Source organism: Trachypithecus francoisi, unplaced genomic scaffold (assembly GCF_009764315.1).
Source record: "Trachypithecus francoisi isolate TF-2019V2 unplaced genomic scaffold, Tfra_2.0 Lachesis_group3, whole genome shotgun sequence".
In the NCBI taxonomy this organism is placed as follows: domain Eukaryota; kingdom Metazoa; phylum Chordata; class Mammalia; order Primates; family Cercopithecidae; genus Trachypithecus; species Trachypithecus francoisi.
The window spans coordinates 25,802,122-25,825,935 of NW_022681468.1; the positions used below are offsets into that span (position 1 = coordinate 25,802,122).

A 23,814-nucleotide genomic window follows, 5' to 3' on the forward strand; every position below is an offset into this window, starting at 1 on the left:
GGAATTTGGGTGGCATTTAAGGGAGAAAACTGAGATCTTTGTATAGTGTGTCGAGAATTCTCTGAGAGAATGGTCGGGAGGCAAATGGTGGAGGCTGGGAAGCAGGTTTTGTGCAGGGAGCTGGTGCCAAGGCCCTCTCCCTCAGTTGCTGTGGGTGAGAGAGTAATTCAAAGTAATCAAGCACTGTATTGTTAACAGGCTTCTGTGTCTCAAATATTTATTCTAAACACAAGCCGTTGATTGCACTGACATGTGAAGGAATAAAGTTGCTGCCTCTGGTTCCTGGCCTAGCTCAAACTTAATACCTGGCAAGATATTCATAAAAATGTAGGAAAGACGAGGCTACATGTAAAGTAAATTTGAGGAATTACATTGTGTTTATATCAGAGTATGAGGATGCTGAGCTAAGGGGTTTTATAGGAGAGCGGTATGGGAAATGCAATAGAAATTGCCCAAACCAGAGGTACTGTCATGACACCTGTGAAGGTTTGACCTGTGCCAGATGACTCTGAATATGCAGCTCAGGTTTGTTTTAGGCAACTCTGTGTAGGCAACTTCAGGATTCCCTGTACGGAGCAGCCTATGCTTAACATGTCTAGGTTTCTAGAGCTGCAGCAAATCGCCCTAAAACACAATGTACCAAGATGGCACATCTGAACTTCCTGGCATATAAGAAGTCTATGAAGTCGGCTGTGAGTGAGGGTATGAGTGGGGAGGGTCACAGGTAGGGTGAAAAGTTCTCTCTTAGGGTGAATGCCCCTCTTCTAAGTTTCAGGAAAGTGCAGTATGTCTTTTGCTGGAGGTAAATCAGCAATACTTCATCATTGGCATGCCCAGTGTTCCTGTGGTGATAATGCCAGTAGTTTGTTTTTTTGTGGCTCTAGTTTCCCCTTGGCTGATTAATCGAAAGCATAGATTGCTTGCAGCCCCATCAGCCAGCTCATTAGAAGACAATCCAAGAATGCCACTTATTTGGAGGCCAAGTGAGCAAGAAGTGGGGGGTCGGAACCATGATGATGATGATTTTGCCTAGAGACTGCTGGTTCCAATTTGTGACTTTTCAGTTGTGATTAAAAAACAAATAGAAGCCACTCTAAGTTGCCCATGCAGTTAACGGCACTGATAGCCATCCTGACTCTTGTAGGCATTTGTACATTGGATACTACACATTACGGTACAAAACCATCACCACCCCAAACGTGCTTCTCTCCCAGAATCAGTGCTCAGGAATAGAATACAGGTTAGAAGAGTGTTGGCAACATTTCCTCCATGTAGTGCCAGGCCCCTGTTAACTTCAGTAGGGATGGTACCACTTCAAGAGGTGGAAGAAGAGACCCAGGGCCAGCAAACATGACAGGTTTTTATTGGGGTGACTTACGTAGAGGGACGGTCCAGTCGCAGCAGGCTGAACAGGAAAACCACAACCACTTACGAAAAGCAAAAACATGCAGTTTATATAGCATTTTCACCTAACCCCCTCCCCCTAACCTCCACCTGGCAACCTTCATTTGACCCAAATCAAAAGGCATTGATCCCCTGTATGGTCCAGGTTCCATGGGATGGGATGGGGGTTTCAGATGTTCCTCATGGATAAGGAATGGATCTTTGGGTTGGTTGCTCCCAGAATCCTTAGCTCAGAACTCTGAACACATTCAGGTGCATCTGTCATACACTCCCATTCATGGCCTATTTGGTATGTTTTTAGAACTTCCTGGAGTTTCTTCATGAAGCACATTGAATGCAATATCTGCTTGAATTTGGCTTTTCTAAGGCAACTGTATGGTGAATTTAGCATTTCTTTTTATTTCATTGTATTTTTCATCTACTCCTGTTACTTAGTCCTTTAAGCAGTGATCCTACCAAGCAGATTGAAAACTGTGTATATAAAGAGGCACCCAACTATGGAGTTGAGATAGCCTTGCCTTTGAGCAACATGTACTTTCTCCTTACCAGTTGCTGAATCACCTCCAAAAAGCCTTCAGACAATACCCAGCTGTGGCCACCACTCTACCATCCTGTGTTTTCTGGTTTCTGGAAATCTTTTTTTTTTTTTTTATAAAGTAGAAACAGGCTCTCACTTTGTTGCCTAGGCTGGTCTTGAACTCCTGGGCTCAAGTGATCCTTTTGCCTTGGCCTCCCAAAGTGCATGGTGGCCAGGCATGAGCCACCATGCCTGGCCCACACGTGAACATTTAAAGAATTTGAGTGGAGCTATCCAGAAGGTCATGGTGATTTTTCTGAAAAATAGAAAGCAGCACTTTAGCTGTAGAGATGCTAGAATAACTGCTGCGACATCCTAGACAGGCTGCATACATCTCGGAGCTTGGATCAGGGAAAATAGTTGTGGATTCAGGCCCTGCAGTGTTAGTGCATTTTCTAAGTGATCACAGTCTGGCAAGGGTGAGTAAAGAAGGGCGGTAGAGTGAAGAGGGCCTAGAAAACAGCTGGTGAATAAAATCTAATTAGCATCAGCCTGTAGTCTTCAAGGAGCTCCAGTTTCCTGTTCCTTGGGGTTATTTGCTGGTCTTGTGTGTTATCTTTTCCTGTAATGTTTTTTCTTACGCTTTGGTGCTCGTCATGCTAATGCTCTGGGGTCCTTTAGAGGGTGTGGCTCTGATGATCATTGTCACATTTCATCCATAGGCACATCCGAAACCAGGAAGAGACATCACAGAGACCTGTCCTGAACACATCCTCTTAAGAGGGGTGTGTTATCCAGTCTTCGTAACCCCAAAGGATAATACGAAATAGTGCTGAGAGTAAATAGATTGCTTTCGCTTTAGTTTCAGACTGAGATCTTGAGGATTAAGTAAGATGTGTGTGTGTGCAGGCAGGAGTAGAAATAATGAATGTAAGATGAAGCTTTAACCTGTGGACTTCGTAATTTTTGAGATGGGGTGAAAACTTCAGCCCTCACTTAGAAATCACATTTGACTGGAAGTGCTATTTCTCTCCCATGTTATGCTGTGTCATGGATTAATGATAAAAATGGTCACAATTATTCTCCTCTTTAAATCTATTTCCTTGAGATAGGACTTCGCAGCTCCTCTTATCAAGGGGTGGAGTCTCTTTCCCTAGCCCCTGAATGTGGGCTTGGCCTTAATACTTACTTTGGCCAACAGAATTCGTAGAAGTGAAGGTGTGTGGGTATGTCAGTTCTAAGCCCAGGTCCCAAGCCAAGGTCTTGAGAGGCTCACTCACACACTTCTGCTTGCTCTCCTAGAATCTGGCTTCTCTTGGAATGTAGACAGACATTCATGGTCTTGCTTGCTGTGGCCCAGAGACCCCATCACCACAGGTGACAGTGACCTTACACTGGCCACGTGAGTGAGGCAGTTCTAGACCAGCCAGCTAGCGTCAGACACTTCGGTGGGCCCAGCAGAGATCAGACAAATCCATCCAGATCTATAGACTTATAAGCAATAATAAATGCTTATTGTTTTAAGCTACTGAGTTTTGGAATGGTTTGTTATACTAACGTAGCCAACTGATACATGTAGTTCCCTGGACATGGTCCCCTTGTGGGGTTTATTAATGTCGTTATAAACCCTTAGTTCAACTCAGTAGAAGACATTCAATCATTGGATGGAGGGGTTCTACTAAATGCGGGTGGTGGGCCCTCAATTCTTGTGATTGTCAGCATTACTCTGAGACATTTTTAACACAGATGCCTAGGCCTTGTACTAGAGGATTCAATCAAATATTTGTAGATGAAGATTCAGAACCTGTAATATTTAAAGCTCTGGTAATTGGCTAGGATTAAAACTCAATAATTCAATGGTCTTGTCAGTCCCTTCCATTACTGAAAGATGCAGTGATTCCAGTTCATCTATACTTAGGCAAATAACACTCAGGTGGTTCAGAGTTCATTAGTGACCTGATACACTTCTAGCTGCAAAAGTAAATTTTATGATCACCTGTGGCCAAAAGCAAACTAACCCAGATGCTAGATGGGAAAAATCTACAGTTGCAGATTGATGGCTAGAATGTATATGGTTTACCATTGTATCTGCCTGGGGTTTAGAACACGTTGCAGACTCATGAATAAATCCTGGACACTGGGAATGTAATAGGACCTTGCTTTGAGGATCTTAGAGTCTAATGAAAAAAAAAAAAAAATCAGGTATAAATTACTTATAATGTATCAAGAAAACAAAGCAAGCAGTATTTTAAACATAAATTTCAGGTGAAATTTTACTATGGTGTATGTACCAGTTGGTGCTTACAGTAATGCTGCATTACAAACAACCAGAAAATCTGTTTTATACAACTATGTGCATTTCCTAACCCCTATGTCTGTAGTTTGAGGGGGGCAATCGGCTGATTCTAGGCTGGGCTCAGAGGCGGGTAGCTTTCTACCACATATCTCTCATCCTTCCCTTGGCACCAGCTGCTAGCTTTAGCATATTATTCTCATGGAGATGGCAGAGACGGGGTACAAGCCACAGTGTGCAAGCTCATTTTAAGCTTCTGATAATGTCATTAATCTGTTAGCATCCTATTGGTCAAGGAAAATCACATGACCAAGCACAGTGTCAAAGGGTAGGGAAATGTATTTCACTTTTTAATTTGCTTTAATTTTGTATTATATTTTTTGAGAGAGAGTCTCACTCTGTCACCCAGGATGGAGTGTAATGGTGCGGTCTCAGGTTCCATCTCCCAGGTTCAAGTGATTACTGTGCCTCAAACCCCCGAGTAGCTGGGATTACAGGCACCGACCACCACACCCAACTAATTTTTGTATTTTCACTAGAGATGGGGTTTCATCATGTTGACCAGGCTGGTCTCAAACTTCTGACCTCAAGTGATCTGCCCGCCTCGGATTTTCAAAGTGCTGGAATTACAAGCGTGAGCTACCAGGTCTGGCCTTTTTTGCATTTTTAGTGTGAGAACCTTCAAATACTTGTGGCAAAGGGCATGGATATGGAGAAGAGTGAAGAAATAGAGCCATTAAAATACTCTTCCCTAGTGGGAGAAGGGCGTATGAGGAGGGAGTTGCATTTTTTCCTGCTTTGGAAGGCTCCTGAAGTCCTAGCTGGACCCTAGAATAACCCAGAGGCAAAGAAGTATGCATCCTCTGGAGCCATCTTCTGCTCCTCGTGATGTGGAAGTAAGCAGGGGACTCATAGCTGCTATGATCTGTCTAATGGAATTTTGAAGGGAAAGAAACTCCTGCCGTGTGCGGTGACTCACACCTGTAATCCCAGAACTTTGAGTGGCCTAGGCTGGCAGATCACTTGAGGTCAGAAGTTCGAGACTAGCCTGGCCAACATGGTGAAACCCCGTCTCTACTGAAAATACAAAAATTAGCCAGGCATGGTGGTGCATGCCTGTAATCCTAGCTACTCCGGAGGCTAAGGCAGGAGAATTGCTTGAACCCAGGAGGTGGAGGTTGCAGTGAGCCGAGGTTGCACCACTATACTCTAGCCTGGGCAACAGAGCGAGACTCTGCCTCAGAAACACAACCCCAAAATAAAAAAAATAAATAAAAAAAAGAGAAGGAAACTGCTGATGATATCTCAAACTTGATAGCTGCAGGGATGGCATTGGAATTCCTGTAGAATGCCTCTGTTTCCATTCCCACTGTATCCTCTAAAATGTAAAGATTATGGGTTATTGTGTCTGGTTATCCACTTCCCAGTTCCAGGAGGGGTATTATGTGGGTAGTGCCATTACTTTGGATCACATGATATCCCTTTATTGTCATCCCCTTTTTCTCAGGTGAAAAGGTATGAGTTTCCATCTACTCTGAACACGGAGACCTTTCCCCATAGCCAAGCCCAACATTGAAGTGGTTAAAGGAGATTTGGATGAGACTGTCCCTTCCTGATGGCACATCTTTCCCTGATTTATTTTGTGAAAGGCTTGTGCCTAAGCCTCTCTCATTGAGACAGGAAACCAGTGTTGTCACATATGATTGAGATTCTCAGATATTCTCCAGGGCAGAAATTATGTTTTATGGTGTCACTAAGAAAAAGAATAAAGCACTTTATTTTAGGCCACCAACTTACAGGCTTTGCTATTGATCATTCTGTGCCTTTCAATATATGTGGCTAGTTTGGTTTGTATATCTGTCCCCTCCAATTCTTATGTTGAAATGTGATCTCCTATTTTGGAGGTGGGTCCTGGGGGCAGATCCCTCATGAATGCCTTGGTGCCCTCTCTGTGTTAATGAGTGTGTGCTCCCTCTATTTGTTCACTCAAGAGCTGGTTGTTTAAAAGAGCCTAGCATCTCTCTTGCTCTTTCTCTTGCCGTGTGACATGCCTCCTCCCCCTTCACCTTCTGCCATGAGTAAAAGCCTTCTGAGGCTTCACCCAAAGCAGATGCTGCTGCTTTGCTTCTTGTACAGTCTGCACAACCATGAGCCCAAATAAACCTCATTTCTTTCTTGCTTTCTTTTTTTTTTTTTGAGACAGAGTCTTGCTCTGTCGCCCAGGCTGGAGTGCAGTGGCGCAATCTCAGCTCACTTCAACTTCTGCCTCCCGGGTTCATGCCATTCTCCTGTGTCAGCCTCCTGAGTAGCTGGGACTACAGGCGCCCGCCACCATGCCCAGCTAATTTTTTGTATTTTCAGTAGAGACGGGGCTTCACGGTGTTAGCCAGGATGGTCTCGATCTCCTGACCTCGTGATCTGCCCTCCTCGGCCTCCCAAAATGCTGGGATTACAGGCGTGAGCAACCATACCTGGCCAAACCTCTTTGCTTTATAAATTACACAGTATCAGGTCTTCCTTTGTAGCATTGCAAAATGAACTAACACTATGGTGTATCAAATTTACCTGTGAGGAAACTGAAGTACAAAGGGTAATGTAACCTTCCTGAGATGACATCTAATGGCCAACTGAGATTAGACACCTGTCTTCTTGTTTTTTCAGCTTTTTCTTGGCAATCTGCTGATAGTACCTTGTTTCCCAAAACAAGCATTACTTACTGAGTTGACCTTCCTAAGAAACCCCGCCTCCCTACTATTTGTGCTTCATGGGAAAAAAGGAAATCTAGCAGGAAGGTGTTTGACAATATGAGATTTCCATACCACAGTGTTAGAGAAAGTAAGCTGGATTATAGGTCATTCCTAAATTGCGTTTCCTGATATTTCTTCATTACTGCCCTGACCACAGAAATAGACTGTGAGGAGACTGTTCAGAAGTTCTCACAGAGTCTTTGTGACTGTGCTGCTTTTACATGTTTTCTGAGCCCTCACCTGCCATTTCTGTTGCCTGGTGACTATAAATGAGGGATCATAACCTCATGTTCAGCAGTGGTTCCCTGACAGATTATACTATTTCTGTTTTATGTGAAAAAATTGGTGTAATTAAACAACATGTTTTAACTAATGTTTTGTAGGAGACATGCTATGATTGGAGCAGGCATTTCTAATGGTATTTTTCTCCAATTATCACATGCAAACAATCAAATAATTGTAATGGCCCAGAATATATAGGGTCTGTTACAACTCATAGATAAGCTGGTTATCTTGGATAGGTTGTCACCTTTCTGGTGATGTTTTTGCTGTAAATCTCATGTATCTCCCATATACACAGATGCTACATAATATATTGTTATTTGAGCAATAATTTCATATCCTCCTCCTCTTCTTGCTCAATGCCAAGGGCCATATCTGCCCTATTTACCACTTAAAACCTGGGAGCCAGCATGATAGAGCCTAAGTAGGTACTGAAAGAGTGAATGAGCAAATGCTAAGACTACAGCACCCAGCTCATAAGAAAAATTTGGGATTCCTCCCAGGTGTTTCTGCCCCTGAGAAAGGACAGTGAAGGGTTAATGTTCTCTGCAGGAGCAGGAGGGATTTGGATATGGATCTCAGCAGAGCTGCTGGAATCACATTCTTTCTGCTACTATAGCAACAGGTTGAGAATTCTGCCAGTATTGTCGCCTGCCTACACTGGAAATGCCTGCATGCAGGCAACTTCATTGTCTGGGGGGACAACTGTTTTTCCTATGATGTTTCAATAAAGCAGCTTCTTTTTGGAGACAAAGAGACAGCACAAAACAGGGGCTAAGAATCATGGAAAGGCAGAGAGAGATCTTGTTTTTATTGGAGAGACATTTCCAGTCTTTTGTCCCTTGAAGAGGTGTTGAATGAGGAAGGAATTAAGGTTTCATCTGTAGTCGGTAGCATCTTTTTCTGTCTTCTAAACGAGGCCTCTCTTCTGAGATGTAACCCTGGCAACATTTCACAAACTTTCTCTTACTATTATTGCTTAGCAAATAGAGTGATAGTAAAATCTCTTGCCTGTGTTCACTTCTAAATTTGGAGATGCCAGAATGGACCAGAATGTAGGTTTTCCTCTGCATTTACCATTCTTCTAACCAACTCTGTATCTTCGTTGTTTACTGAGAAGGAAAAGTTAACCAAGAATGCAAAATGGAGGTGTTAGGCGAGGCGTGGTGGCTCACACCTGTAATCCTAACACTTTGGGAGGCTGAGGTGGGAGGACTCCTAGAGCCCAAGAGTTCAAAGCTGCAGTGAGCCATGCCACTTCACTCCACCTTGGGCAACAGAGTAATACCGCCGTCTCTAAAAAAACAAAACAAAAAAAACGAGGTATTATTTTTATTTGGTGTAGCAGTGTTGTAAAGAGAAGAACATGAGTAAGCTACAGAGGAAAGTTGCTTAAACGGTATTAAGTTCCCAGGGGGCTTCACAGCATGTAATAAAATGCCTGGCCTATTACTCAGGCCTGTGTCTTGTGATCTCTGTAAGTGGCAGGGAAGGCTCAGGTGTGGTGATAATCAGAGCTTAGGGCTAATTGGGTTAATGCATGAAATCAATAGGCCTTAACTGTCACTTTGGATTGATGGATCACTTTGCCACAGTACCATGATCACATCTCCATCTTGTTTTCACTTTGCATGCTGGCAGGAAAATCTGCCTGGTTCACTCTTTGTTGCTGGTTTACAAATACATCTTGGTCAAAAATACCTGGACATATTGAGCCTTTCTTCACACACAGCACAGAATTCAATTTTTCAAAGCTTTTATCTTTATCCCACTATAGACCATTTGAATATAGGATAAACCCTTTCATCTTGTGTAAGTTTCAAGGGCCCTCATCACTGCCTTGAAGTTTGTGTGGCCACTGAAACCGCCGTTCTTGTGGCAGTGTAGTCAAAAGGGCACTGGGTTGGACACCAGAAGCCTGGACGTCTGGTCCTACCAGGAAGTGGCCTTGGCCAGCTCATATGGGGATTTTAATTTCATTATATGTAAAATGAAAGACTTGGATAAGATTTCCAGGATTTGTCTTACATCTCTTCCTACATGCGAAAAAGCAGGATTCCAGTTGTTTTAAAAGTAGAACAGGCTTTCCTTCATTGAAGTCTTATAATTTGCAAGTCACTGGAAGGCTCTGTTGCTTACTTCTTCCCTAACCCTTAATCACACACCACATCACCTCTCTGCTTCAGTGTTGCTTCATCAGAGAAGCCTTCCTTGAACCTCAGGCTAGATCAGGACTCCCAGTGTATGTTCCCTAATAAATCTGTTATTTTCTTTCATCATACTTAACCACACTTTGTAATGAATGATCTGTTTCATTGGTGTGTGTGTGTGTATTTTTTTTGAGACGGAGTCTCGCTCTGTCACCAAGGCTGGAGTGCAGTGGCGCAGTCTTGGCTCACTGCAACATCCGCCTCCTGGGTTCAAGCGATTCTCCTGCCTCAGCCCCTTGGTTAGCTGGGCTTACAGGCACCCGTCACCACACCTGGCTAATTTTTGTATTTTTAGTAGAGATGGGGCTTCACCATGTTGGCCAGGCTGGTCTCAAACTCCTGACTTTAAGTGTTCTACCTGCCTCGGCCTCCCAAAGTGTTGGGATTACAGGCACGAGCCACCATGCCCGGCCTGACTTTTTTTTTTTTTTTTTTAAATCAATTTTGTCTCTCACTGTGAGACTGAAGACTTGTGAAGCAAGCACCCAATCTGTTTTGTTCACTATCGTATCTGCATGTAGGAGTCGTGCAGTAAACAGTCACTGAACGACAGAAGGTGCTGTGTCAGGCTTTGTGGAGGGTCTAAAGATGATTATATCACAGTCTCTGTCCTCAAGGATCTTTTTTTTTTTTTTTTTTTGAGACGGAGTCTCGCTCTGTTGCCCGGCCTGGAGTGCAGTGGCCGGATCTCAGCTCACTGCAAGCTCCGCCTCCCGGGTTTATGCCATTCTCCTGCCTCAGCCTCCCGAGTAGCTGGGACTACAGGCGCCAGCCACCTCGCCCGGCTAGCTTTTTTGTATTTTTTAGTAGAGACGGGGTTTCACCGTGTTAGCCAGGATGGTCTCGAACTCCTGACCTCGTGATTCGCCCGTCTCGGCCTCCCAAAGTGCTGGGATTACAGGCTTGAGCCACGGCGCCCGGCCAAGGATCTTAAGATTACTTTCTGTTTTTCTTCTCGTCCTTTATTATCTACCCCTCCGACCCAAAATATGCTACTGGAAATTCAACCAAAACAAAACTCCCTGGGTTCTTGTCTTTGATCTGATCACTAGATAGGTTTTGATTTTCCTTGACTGGACTGATAAGTCTTTTGTGACAGAAACCACGGAATGAGGCCAGGCCCTGGAAGGAGATTATAGTAGATAGTATATACAATGGAAATTGTAGACAAAAAGAGAAAGAAAGAGGTAGGAAGAGAGGAGTACCAGGAGCACGATGACAAGAAGAGCAATGAAAACCTGGGGCTTTGCCCTTTTAATTAGTTTGCCTGTAAGGGTCCTTCTTGTTTGACTGCCAAGCCTTACAAGCAAGGACATGTTTCTTAGAATTCTTAGCAGCAGTGTTGTGTAATAGCACAGTTTGCTACCAAAAGATGATTATATGCACACAAAAAGTGGTCTGTATTGCATAAAATATTTTGCTTTCAAAAAATTACTAATTTTCAAAAGGATTGGCAGGTTCTTGCAAACCAGTAGTTATGGTCAATACAAGCAAATGCATCATGAAACCAGAGCTAGCCGTTATACCCATTATGTTTAAACAATGAAGGGCAATTTGATTTTAAGCAGCAAGGCTAAGTGTAAATGCTGGGAGGAAAGAGGGAGAATGTCTTAGGTTGGAGTTCATCTGCCAGGTACAGGAGACTTGAGGGGAAGTTGATTGAATTAGAAGGTACAACTTCTTTTATTCTTTCTGTGTTTGCAATTTATAGAGGAAGTAGTTTAGGGGAGTTTTACTACGTAAATTAAGTTTCAGTAGAAAGCATAAGCTGTCTGCCTTCAAGAAGTGAAGCAGCCTCTTTGCGTTACCTTGAGGACAGGTGTAGATAAGAGAGTATGGGCAGGTAAGACCAGTAAAAGTTTTTCTGACTCCTCTCCTTAAGAGCTTAGCTTTAATGGCCAAAGACAGGCTTTCTCTGCATAGTAGTCAGAGGTCCCTTCTTGCCGGCACCCACAGACACGGTGGGTGTTAGTAGCCTGCCTTTTTATGCTTGCCTGGTCCAGTTGGGAGCTTAGATCCCAGCAGACTCTATCCGTCCCAGAGCCATTTCATGAAAAGAAAATGACTAAGACAATCATATAATCTCTCTTCTTATGAGAGAGAAGGAATTTTAGCTGAGAATGCAAGGTGTGCCTGCAGGCTTTACACCTATGCTGCGCACATGCTACACACACAAGCGTGTGCCTGTGCACACACACACAGAGGCCCATTCTGCTTATTCACTTACTGCTGAAGAGACATGCTGTGTTGGCTAAAGACCAGGAAATAATTGTGTTGGGTTGACAAGCAGCCAAACCATAAGACTCACATGTCTCATTGGGCAATATTAATTGGCCAACCCTTCATTTACAAAAAAATGCAAAACATAAGTAATATGTATGAATATGGTGTTTTCCTATCTCATGTCCCCTGACTCATTTCCAGAGAAAGTCTCCTATAAGCATTCTCTTTGTTCTCTAGGGATCTGCTTCTTTCCAGACCTGTGGGACATAAATAACATTTCAACAGAATTATTTACAAAGTAAACCCCTTTCTTTTCAGTGGCAAAGCCTCTCTTAAATCTCAGCTCTGCCACTTTCTAACTGTACAACTAGCAGCCATGTTATTTAACCCTTGTGCCTCATTTTCTTCAATTTTATGTGGAGTTAATAGAATGTCTCTGTCATAGGATTCTTGTGAGAAGGAAATAAGATCATCTAAGAAATCTTTTTTTGACAGTACCTGGTTCATCGTATGATTTTTTAAAGTGTTACTGCATTTAATAGATACCTTGCCAGAGATACTCAGCCTTTTCTCCTTTACCCTTCTCACATTAGAAACACCCCTTGTGACATTTGGTACTTCTCAATATCAGGGGTTCTGTTGGAATAGGAGGAGCCTCCGTGAGGAGGAGAGGCGAGCAGAGCAGAGCACAGCAGAGATAATTAGGCAGGAATGAGGGGGGTAGAGACCTATTCCCATACTCTTCTCCTGCCTCCTATTCCACTGTTCTTTCTGGTATATTATACTGCTTCTTAACCTGTTGGTGGCTGGGTATAATACTAGGTGCAATACAAACAAGAATATAAATTCAGCTCTATTGTGCAAGAAGTGGTCATCTAAGTCCCAGGCTTACTTTCCCATCTTCTCCAAGTCCATATACTTACCGTTTAGCTCAAATTCTAGCTCAAACCTACCCTGTGCACTGATGCCTAATAGGGAACAAGAACTCGAGGGATATCAGTGGCACCCGTTGACTCACCATAGAAGACAGAGAAGTAGTCCTCAAATCCTTTGCACGTAGGGGATATCACCTATGAAAAGTCAAAGAACAGGTCAAATACCAAACTTCCTAAACGCTCCATTCCCTCTGGACGTTCAGGCTTGAGGGGAAGGAATGTGAATCATTGGACCTGGAAAGAGGGCACAGGGGAGAGGAAACAGGAGGTTTCCTGTCCACCTCTGCTGTAAAAGAGATGTCAGTGCAATGCAGCAGGGTGTCCTGGTACACAAAATAGAGAAAATTGAGTATTAAACGAGATATGTATATAAAACATCATTTTAGGGCCTGGCATATAGTAAGTCCTCAATAAATGTTAGCCACAATTAGTTCATGAATAACATCTGGATACTCAGCTATTTGGAGGGCAGTTAGACTTCTCAGTACTACATAAACCTTACTGCCTGTTCCTAATGCTGCCAGCCACTCACATGTTGACCACCTTGAATGGGGAGGAGATGCTACTCACACTGGTCCATCTATCTGCACCTCTAGATTGTCTTAATTATTCATAGGTTGAAATTAAATGACCTATTTTGAGGGTTCACAGTTACTGTTCTGTGCCAGAGAAAAAGTGTATGACAAGCAGGCACATCACAAAACAAGCAGGCAGCTCTCCTGGCAGTGACTGCAGGATGACACTATATTTATATACATTTTATCTTTAATGTGAACTTTTATTTTACTATGTCTTTTATTTGTGTCTTATCAAAAGCAGTATAATATTCTTAATTCATCCTGGCCAAAGTTGGGTGACTTACATTGTTGTCTTTCATTATATAAAGTAGAAGGAGAATATATATGAATTTTAGGGTTTTGAAGACAGGATGAATTCAGGATCATCTAATCCAGTCCCCTCACTTTAAAATGTGGAAATCGATTCCTGGGGTATTAAATAATGAATTTTCTGAGTGGCAGAAGGGGGGGTCTCCCAGCCCTAATTCAGAGTCCTGCATATATATGATCTCTTAACCCGTTACTCTTCTAAAGTGACCATGAACATAAAACTGTTTGAGAGCTGCTGTCTTGAAATACAAGAGTGGTCATCTGTGCAGAGGATTCTCAAAATAAGATGCCACCACATCTGGCCCAGTCTCTTCCTGTCTTTGGCACGTTATCCCTAACTCTCCACAGGAAATACATGCCTTGTCTATTATTTGGAAGAGGCAGTGATGACAGAAAGAATGGTTCCTGTTTTTTCCCTCTTTAGGGTAGCTCCTCCCCACACCCTGTGCCCTTAGATACATAATCATGATCAAAACAAAATATGATTCCAAAGCTACCTGCATGGCTCTAGGGATTGTCTAGAAACAGTGTTTCATAGTGAAACCTCATCCTCTAGTTCTGCAATTCCAAGGAAGGGTCAGATTTGCAGAGTGTTAGACCTAGGGATTTATTAATAGGTTTTCTCAAGGATAATTAAGTGATTTAAAAAATTCTCATAACTAAGTAAAACTTTAAAGTATATGTAAATAAATGGGAAGGTATAAAGTATTTGGAGGCAATAAATATACATTCAAGATATAACCGCTATTGTTCAAACCAAGACTTAGCAAATTCTAGAATTATACAGACTAAATTTTTTCTCTATCTATAGATTATCTTTTTTAATAGTTCAGATCTAATATTTGGTACCTCCTTATTTGTTTAAAGCCAATAATAACAATAACTGTTATCTGTCAAGCAACTGCCATAGGCCAGTGTAATTAATGCTTTTCATGAGATCTTGTTTAATTTGCATAGTACTGTGAGTTTAGTATGATTTCCCTCATTTATTGATAAGGATACTGAGGCTCAGGGGTCAAAGTAATGAGATTTTTTTTTTTCTTTTTTAGAATTTTGACAACCTATTTCCATTCTCACAGAAGCAGGGCAAAGCAAGATTTTAGGCAAACACCAGGGAAAGGTTAATCTAGTTGCTGAACCAAATAAAGCACTCCTATCAGAAGCCCAGCCTGTTCTCCCTAGCTGGCCTGCCCTTTAGAATATTGAAGACACAGCCTTTTAAAGCAGCCTTTCTTTCTCTAATCCTCCCACAACCCTTCAGTGTTTATATATCTATGGGTAAAACCATGTCCTCTGGGTGAATCTGGTTGTCTTTTGAGAATTTCTGTTTCCTCCCTCAGTTCTTTCATTCTCCCTCGCACCAAAAGCTGCTCTCTCTTCTTCGCTCCCGAGTTGTAGCATGAGTGGCCAGGCCTTATTAGACACCAAGAGGGACACCCTTGAATAAATGCCCCACCTTCAGCACGTAGAATTCTGGGATTAGGTTTTGTCTGCTCAGTGTTCTTTTAAAAAATAATTTCTAGGCTGGGCGCGGTGGCTTATGCCTGTAATCCCGGCACTTTGGGAAGCTGAGGCGGGTGGATCACCTGAGGTCAGGAGTTTAAGACAAGCCTGGCCAACATGTCAAAACCCCATCTCTACTAAAAATACAAAAATTAGCTGGGCATGGTGGTGGGCATCTGTAATCCCAGCTACTTGGGAGGCTGAGGCGTGAGAATTGCTTGGACCCAGGAGACAGAGGTTGCAGTGAACTGAGATTGCATCCCTGCACTCCAGCCTGGGTGACAGAGCAAAACTCTGTCTCAAAAAAAAATAATAATAATTTCTGAGTCTGAGCTAGATTGCATAAATCCAGAGCAGGTAAGTCTAATGACAATGTTTCAAACATACATTTCTCTTTGGGAAGTCCTTTCAGAACCCATTGATATTGAATAGACAAAAGCCATTCCTCTTTAGCTTCTACCTCCTAATAAAAGATAAAGATATAACAGCTTCAAATATATTACCTGATTATTAACCATGCTCATCAGATGCAGTTGACCCTTGAACAACACGGGAGTTAGGAATGCCACCCCTACGCGGTAGAAAATCCACATATAACTTGACTCCCCCAAAACGTAACTACTAAAATAGCCGACTGTTGACTGGAAGTCTTACCAATAACATAAAATGTCGATTAACACATATTTTTTGTGTTATATATACTACAGACTGCATTCTTACAGTAAAGTAAGCTAGAGAAAAGAAAATGTTATTAAGAAAAGCATAAGAAAGAGAAAATATATTACTGTTCATTAAGTGTAAGTGGATTATCATCCTCGTCTCCTTCATGTTGAGGAGGCTGAGGAAGAGGAGGGCTTGTCTAGGGTAGCAGAGGCAGAAGAAAATTTGCATATAAGCAGACCAGTGCAGTTCAGACCTGTGTGGTTCAAGGGTCAACTGTAGACTATTAATTCTTTCTCATGTATAAGAAAATTGAGGCTCAACTAGGCTTTTCTATTCAAAATCACATACCAGCCAATGTCATTGGATTCCAGATTTCTCTAAAAAACTCTGAAGCCCAGGGTTTTACATGCTCTTTTGTATTGTCCCTTTTTCAGAAAGAAAATAAATTTATAGAAATTTACTCACTAGCTTTGAGTCCAAGTGAGTTTTGACTGTTTCGAAAAATTACACTCAATCAACCTCAAGGAATGAAGGTTTTCCACTGCTTAGTTCCTGCTGAAGATACCACTGCCCATTCTGAAATGCTTCCAAAAGCTGCAATCCGGAAGTGCCTAATGTTATAATTGCATCAGTGCAATCTGTGCATGGCTCACCAGCTCAGACTCACTTGAAGGCGTAATTTCTTTCTGTTTTTTAAATCTCTTTTGTTAATTCTGGCCTGTGCTCATATCTTATGAAATGTAGAGGATCTAAAGGAGTGATCACTGAGATGATTCCCCAAACACCCTTCCATTTATAGCAGTCAGAGTTTCTATAGGTGTGCACCTCCCCATGCTTGCTATTCATGATAAACTTGATTTTTAGGAGTGCTCATTATTTAAATAATATTCCAACCAAATTATTGTTTGCTCCCCATTTAAATAATCAGTGCTTGCTGCTATAGTGCCAGCTAAAAGAAAGATAGTAATTATCCTGCTTGGGCACAGCTGCAGAGCTGACTTTGCTTGCTAATTTGTTAAAGGGTTAATGTCCTATTGCATTTTTTAATTGTCTGCTTTATTGGACGATGCTCCGTTTTAACTCGATTTCCTCTTCTTTATTTCCCTAAGAGCCAGTGAGATGAAAATGCCATTGTTTTTCCTAATGTGGTGTCAAGGCAGAACCATCTCTGGGGAAGTCAGGAAGTCATCCTGCAGTCGTGAAAGGATGAGGACTGAATTCCATGAAGGTGAAATTTCTTGTTTGGACAGTGTGACTGATCAGACTTTAAGTCTGTGCTTAGTGCCATATATTAAAATAGAGAACATCAGCCAGGCACAGTGGCATAGACCTATAGTCCCAGCTACTTGAGAGGTTGAGGCAGGAAAATCACTTAAGCCCAGGAGTTCCAGGCTGTAGTGTGCCATGATCACACCTGTGAATTGCCACTGCACTCCGTCCTGTACAACAGACTCTATCTCTTAAAAAAAAAAAAAGAGAGGCGCGAAAAAAGTTCTTGGGTTGGAACGCTGGTACTGGTCTGTGGCGGTGTTTGTCGACTGTCCTCTGCTAGGAAATCTCGGCACTGACTGTCCCACTGCTGATGCTATAAAAGAGGTCCTTCTGCTATGATGCAACTGTGGTTGCTCTGGTTCTGGGGACTTATGCTCCGCGTGCGGATTTTCATAGTTCCATGTGGCTCTGAGCCGAGGGAGCCGCGGCGTGGAAAGGAGGGAACCGGTGATCTCAGTGCTGAAGAAAACAGGGAGTGTGTGTCTTCATGCTTGATTTCCCTTGCCGCAGGGGCTTAAAATGAGATGTCTGGGCGTGAGAAGTCGTTCTTGATGAAATTTGTCCTCTGTGAGTGTGGTCTCACTGTTAGACTAGGAAGATGCTATTTTGCTGTGCCCAGTTCCTCTTAAAAGTACAGATGCTCCTTGGGTTGCGATTTCGTTTTAATACCCTTATAAACGAAAAGGATAAGCCTTTGGGTTCTGTAATGTGAGCCAGCATTCTTTGAGTACTTAAGTGTCAGGAACCAAAGAGAAGTGAAGGAATGTGTCCAAGGGCTCCCAAGTTGGCGGTGGAATTAGAATTGAAGCCTCAGCTCCAGAGCCTGTGTTCTCAACGACCTGGTTGCAGCTCACAAAATACACTTTGGCAGTACTTTCATAACGAAAACAAATGATTACATCTAGTTTACAAATGCTTTACTTTACTGGAGTATCGACATGTTTGACTAATTTTCAAAAATAAATGTCGGAAACAGCAAAAATAATAATAATAAAAAAAAGAGAATATGGCGCCTGTAGTCCCATCTACTCAGAGTCTGAGACACGAGAATCACTTGAACCCTGGAGGTGAAGGTTGCAGGGAGCTGAGATCATGCCACTACACTCCAGCCTGGGTGACAGAGCAAGACTCTATCTCAAAAAAAAAAAGTATATATGTGTGTGTGTATATATATACATACACGTATATATGTGTGTATATATATGTGTGTGTATATGTGTGTATATATACACACATATATACATATATACGTGTGTGTGTGTATATATAAAATTGTGTGTGTGTGTGTGTGTGTGTATATAGAGAGAGAGATTTAAAAGAATCAATAGGATTCTTTGGTTGCAATTTAAAAAAATTAAAAAGGAGAGTGTATTACAAGTTGAGGGTGGGGGCTGCTCACAGAGTTGAAGGGGAAGTTAAATAATCAAGCAGAAAGACCAAGCTCTGAAAAGGCTGGAGCTAGAGCAGCTCTTGGGTCTCAGTCAAGCACTTGTAGCTGGTTTCTGCTGAGTACCACTGTCTTCATGAATGAGCAACCATTTTCAGATTCATTTTCATTTTCCAAAAGAGCCAAATTCCAGGCAACAAGTTTTGCATTGATTTAGGTTAGCATGTGACTGCATCAGGGTGGTGAACCTCAACTGACAATCCCACCAGTCAATCTCTAATGAGGAAAGTCCCTTAAAAATAGATCTTAAACAAGACCTAAAAAGGACTAACCAGAAAGGACAAAATTGATGAATTAAACCACATGTAAATTAAGAATATCTGTTAAGCAAAAGCCACCGTTAAGAAAGTTCAAGGCAAACTGCAGCGTAAGAGGAGATATTTGCAATAAATACATAATGACAAAGAAATCATATTCTGAATATATAAAAAAACTTCTACAGATCAACAAGAAGACAGCAGACCACCCAATGGACAAAAGCCTTGAAAAGGTACTTCACAAAGGAGGCTATCCAAATGGCCGGTAAACATATGAAAAGGTAAACACGTTCAGTATTCATCAGTGAAAGTTCAGTAAAACCCACAGTATAACACACCACACACCCATCGTCATAGCCAAAATGAAAATAACAGGCAGTATCAAGTGTTGGTAAAAATGTAGAACAATCAGAACACATATACACAGTGGGTGGGAGTGTAAATTGGTATAGTCGCTTTGCATATCCAGTGACAGAGCAATTCTGCTCCTGGGTACCCAAGACAAAAGCAAGCATGTGTGCATCAAAGGCATGTACAAAAATTCATTCGTAGAAGCCTAGCTCTCAAATGTTCATCGACACTAACATGGATAAATTGTGTCACATTCACACAATTGAATATAATACAGAAATGCAAATTAACACATCACATGCAATAAAATGAATGAATCTCATGAACATAAAGAGAACATACTATATGAATTCATTTATCTAAGTTCAAAAACAAGCAAGTTACAGTATGGTGTTAGGAATCAGAAGAATTGTTACCCTGGGGGAAGAGGCAGTTAGGGATTGGAAGGGGGTACAAAGGGGTCTTCTGGGGATCTGTGTTTTGAGACAGTGAATTACTTACGTGTCTTCACTTTGTAAAAAGCTATTGAACTTTAAACTTATGATTTATGTTATTTTCTGTGTATTTTATACTTTTTTAAAAGTTTGCCAAAAGGCCGGGCGCGGTGGCTCAAGCCTGTAATCCCAGCACTTTGGGAGGCCGAGACGGGCGGATCACGAGGTCAGGAGATCGAGACCATCCTGGCTAACACGGTGAAACCCCGTCTCTACTAAAAAAATACAAAAAACTAGCCGGGCGCGGTGGCGGGCGCCTGTAGTCCCAGCTACTCCGGAGGCTGAGGCAGGAGAATGGCATGAACCCGGGAGGCGGAGCTTGCAGTGAGCTGAGATCTGGCCACTGCACTCCAGCCTGGGCGACAGAGCGAGACTCCGTCTCAAAAAAAAAAAAAAAAAAAAAAGTTTGCCAAAAACAGAACAGAATAACAAGAAAGGCTGAAGTAACAGTGCCTGGGTTTGAATCCTGATTCCATCCCTCTCTCCCTTCTTTCCTTTTTTTCTGCGATGCAGTCTCACTCTGTCACCCAGGCTAGAGTGCAGTGGCGCGATCTCGGCTCACTGCAACCCCCACCTCCCAGGCTCAAGGAATTCTCGTGCCTCAGCCTCCTGAGTAGCTGAGATTACAGGCCCGTTTCATCACACCCAGCTAAGTTTTGGTATTTTTTGTAGAGACGTGGTTTCACCATGTTGGCCAGGCTGGTCTTGAACTCCTGACCTCAAGCAATCCACCTGCCTTGGCCTCCCAAAGTGCTGGGATTACAGGCATGAGCCACCATGCCCGGCCCTGATTCCATCTCTAACAGCGTGAGCTTGGGCAAATTGTTTTTTTTTGTGCTTTAGGTAAGAGGGAGATAATAGCAGTACCTACCTCACAGGGTTGTTGAAAGGATCAAAGGAGATAATCTAGGTAAAGTGCTTGAAACAGTGTGAGATACACAGTAACCAGAAAATAACTCTTAAGTACATACACTTTATAGTGGCTGCTCCATACTAGGTGTGTGGGGAAATCTAAAAATGTACAAAACCCTGGCCTCCAGGAGGTTTTAATCATAACTGGAAAGATGAGATATGTAAAAGAACAACTGTTTGGCCCTACAAGAGAGTATTGGAAAATTCCAAATGAGTGATACCAATAAGAAAATCAGAGGAATTTGGTGGAAGAAGCGATTACTGTAGTTTAGAGTGTTCTGGGCAAAACTCATGCAGTTGTTAGAAGTCAGTATAGTTGTTACTCATGATCGGGGAAGAGGTTGGTCAGGAGCACAAAGGCAACTGTTTCTTGATCTGGGTGCTGGTTACATGCATGTGCCCAGCTGTAAAAATACATGGAGCTATGATATGTGCACTTTTCTGTATATGTGTTCTACTTCAAGGAGGTTAAAAGGGCATTGGTTTCGAAACCTGGTTGATATTTAACCATAGGCATGTTATATAAGCTCTGAGTTTCATTTTCCTCACCTATAAACTGTAAATATACCTCCCCTTGGGTTGTCGTAGGGTTAATGAAGGCAAAATCCAGTCCAGGATGGGACAGTAAAATATTTCATGTACCTGATCTGCTCACTGAGGAAGAGAGTGACAAACGGAGGCAGACCCTTCCTGTGTTAAGATTTGGAGCCTCTCTCTGGGGTTCATTGCTTTGTTGGAAGAATGACCTCATGTCGGTATTGATGTTGTGAATGGAACCTGTCGCAGTGTGTCACTGTGGTGGTGCAGTGACTCAGCCACCGGGGCAAAGAGCACTTCTGCCTATCAGGGCCACTGCTTGACACTTGTCCCACACCACCACTGTTGGTTTCCTTTTTCTGTGCTTAGTCATAGCCACACCTGCAAGTGCGCACAATGGTTGATCCAGGTATGCGCTCAGTAAATATTTACCGAGTGCCTGCTGTGTGTCAGGCTCTGACGGAGCATATAATAATGACTGAAAACAGAGTAAAAGTAAAACAACATAACACATTGAAGACTTGCCCTTCAAATATTTTGGTCTAATAATAAGGTAGACATGTTTCTTCTGAAAGCTACTTTCCAAACCCCTCTCCTCCCTTCTTTCTCTCTGCTTATCCTCTACTCACCCAGTACACATTCTCTCATTCTCTCATTCTCATTCTCATTTGTATTCATTCTGTATCTCTTTTACACACACACACACACACACACACACACACACACACCCTCACTGAACTCCATTCTATATAATTAGTCTAAAAGCCTTTTAACAAAAGCAATCAACTCATAGCAAATATTTTTCTACTTGGTCCTGCCCCTCCAAACTATAGATGGCAGTGCCTGACATTAATTATAGCAGAAACAATCATTAAATGTTCATTCTGTGTTCGGCACCATGTCGGGTACTTGCCCACATCATGTGTAATTCTCACAACATCCTGCAAGGCATCATTATCCCATTTGATAGGTGAGGGACTTGAAGCTTACAAATCTTATATAATTTTCCCACTGTCCCCCACAGCCTGTTGGTGGCACAGCGCAAGCCTGGTGTCTCTTGACATATCATATTCCTTGTAGAGCCTTTTGCAGTGTCGTCTCTGATGATTAAATGATGTAAACACCCTCTGCATCAGTTTGTCGTGCAATCAACTTTACATGCAAAACTATGTGTTAGCAGAAGTTGCCACCATGGATTCTGACACCATGGTCATTCTCTTACTAAAATGAGTCTAGTTTGACTAGAAATGTCAGTAAAGAACCAGTCAGCCTTGCAAACACTTTCTGATTTGTTGCATAAATGCTTTAACATTCAGAAGCACTAACCTGCTGCACCTTCAGAAGGGATACTGAGCCTATTTCATTATCTATATTAAAATCTCGGATCCAAGTGAGCCTTTCCATCACTACAGCAAGAGCCTGTGTGTTTTGAGAAAGTTCTGCCATTTGGGGCCTTGCTTATTAGACTGTCTCTCTTAGATGACTTTAACACTTACTGTTAGCCTCTGTTCCAGAAATTTGTAGACAGATGGGGTATCTGATGCTGATTACAGTGAGTATTGCTGTAAGCTGGGCACAGAGCGGGCAGCTGATATGGTGCATGCTTATAAATGCTGTTCTAAATGGTTTTTCACAGACAGGCACAGTCCAGAGTGGCTACTACTCCTATTAGTCCTGATGGTTTTGTGTCCTTGCCTCTAGCCTTCTAATACACCACTCTGATTGGGGACAGCCAACTCTCCTCAGCGCACAGTGTCATGTTATGCACTGGGGCTCGAGTCATGTTCAGGTGAGGAGGGGGGTCAAAGCTAGCAAATCAGCATGGGCTTAAGATCTAGGCCTAAGCTGTTTAGACTGAGAAACTTAATATTATTGTACTGAGAAGCAAGCATTTCTGGGGATTGACAAATCTACAATAGGAGACGTATATTGGCAATATGACTAATAACCGTTACTTGTTCAAAAACTAAAAGCTACTAAAAATTGAGTTTCCTCTGCATGGACTCAGTTCTTTACATGTATTTTTTCCAGTTCTCACAACAACCCTTCAAGTTTTTGAGTAATTATTCACATTTCACAAATGTGAATACTGAGCTGGCATCCCAACCAGGTGTATTTACTTCCAAATCTTGAGCACGTTCCGATCTGTCTCAGTGTCTTCAGACATCCTCTCTGCTAGTATATCACCCAACTGAAATGTCAGCTCCTTTGCCAGTTTGGCTTCAACTATCCCAGACAGAATTACGGGTCATGTCCTCTTTTGGGTTCACACAGCACTTTTTATATACCCATAAGAACACTTTGTGTTGTATTGTAATTGCTTTTGCTATATTGTGGTTGTTGGTTTATTTGCCTGTTCCCTCTGCTAGTCTCTGAACTTCTTAAAGGCAGTGACAAAATCTTATTCCTTCTTTTACATTTAGCTTGTCATAGGACCTGGCAGTGTTGTGTAGTGTGGAAGGGCTGAGTTTAAATCTTGTGTCTTTTTTGGCTGACATTATGTTCTTGGGACATGATTTACTGCCTAGTAACAAATAGTATATGTTCAATAAATACTGAATGAGAAAATATAATCTTGGATATTATTTTTTCTCTGTTAATTATTTCTATTATTAAAGCTGAAGGATAAAAATATCTACCTTATGGGGTTGGTGTGAGATTAAATGAATGAATCAAACCTGGGGAAATGATGCTGCAATAGTAACTTTTGAGATTCAGAGAATGGTTATGAGATTCATCATGTTGTTGCATATATAAGTAGTCAATTTATTTTTATTGCTATAGTGGTATTCTATTATATTAATATGATACTGTTTGCTTATTCATTCTCCTATTGATAGGCATTTGGGATGCTTCCAGGTTTTCACTCTTATGAATAAA

General features: G+C 42.1%; 1 protein-coding gene and 1 long non-coding RNA gene across 14 annotated transcripts in view; both read left to right on the forward strand.

Annotated features, from left to right (window-relative positions):
- STON2 (stonin 2) overlaps positions 1 to 23,814 on the forward strand; it is a 187,816-nt gene that overhangs the window by 117,995 nt on the left and 46,007 nt on the right. The gene's annotated exons all lie outside the window — the stretch shown is intronic.
- Positions 17,126 to 17,918, forward strand: LOC117069238. The gene is made up of 2 exons (XR_004431463.1): positions 17,126 to 17,411; positions 17,679 to 17,918. It is a non-coding gene; the product is annotated as an uncharacterized LOC117069238 (long non-coding RNA).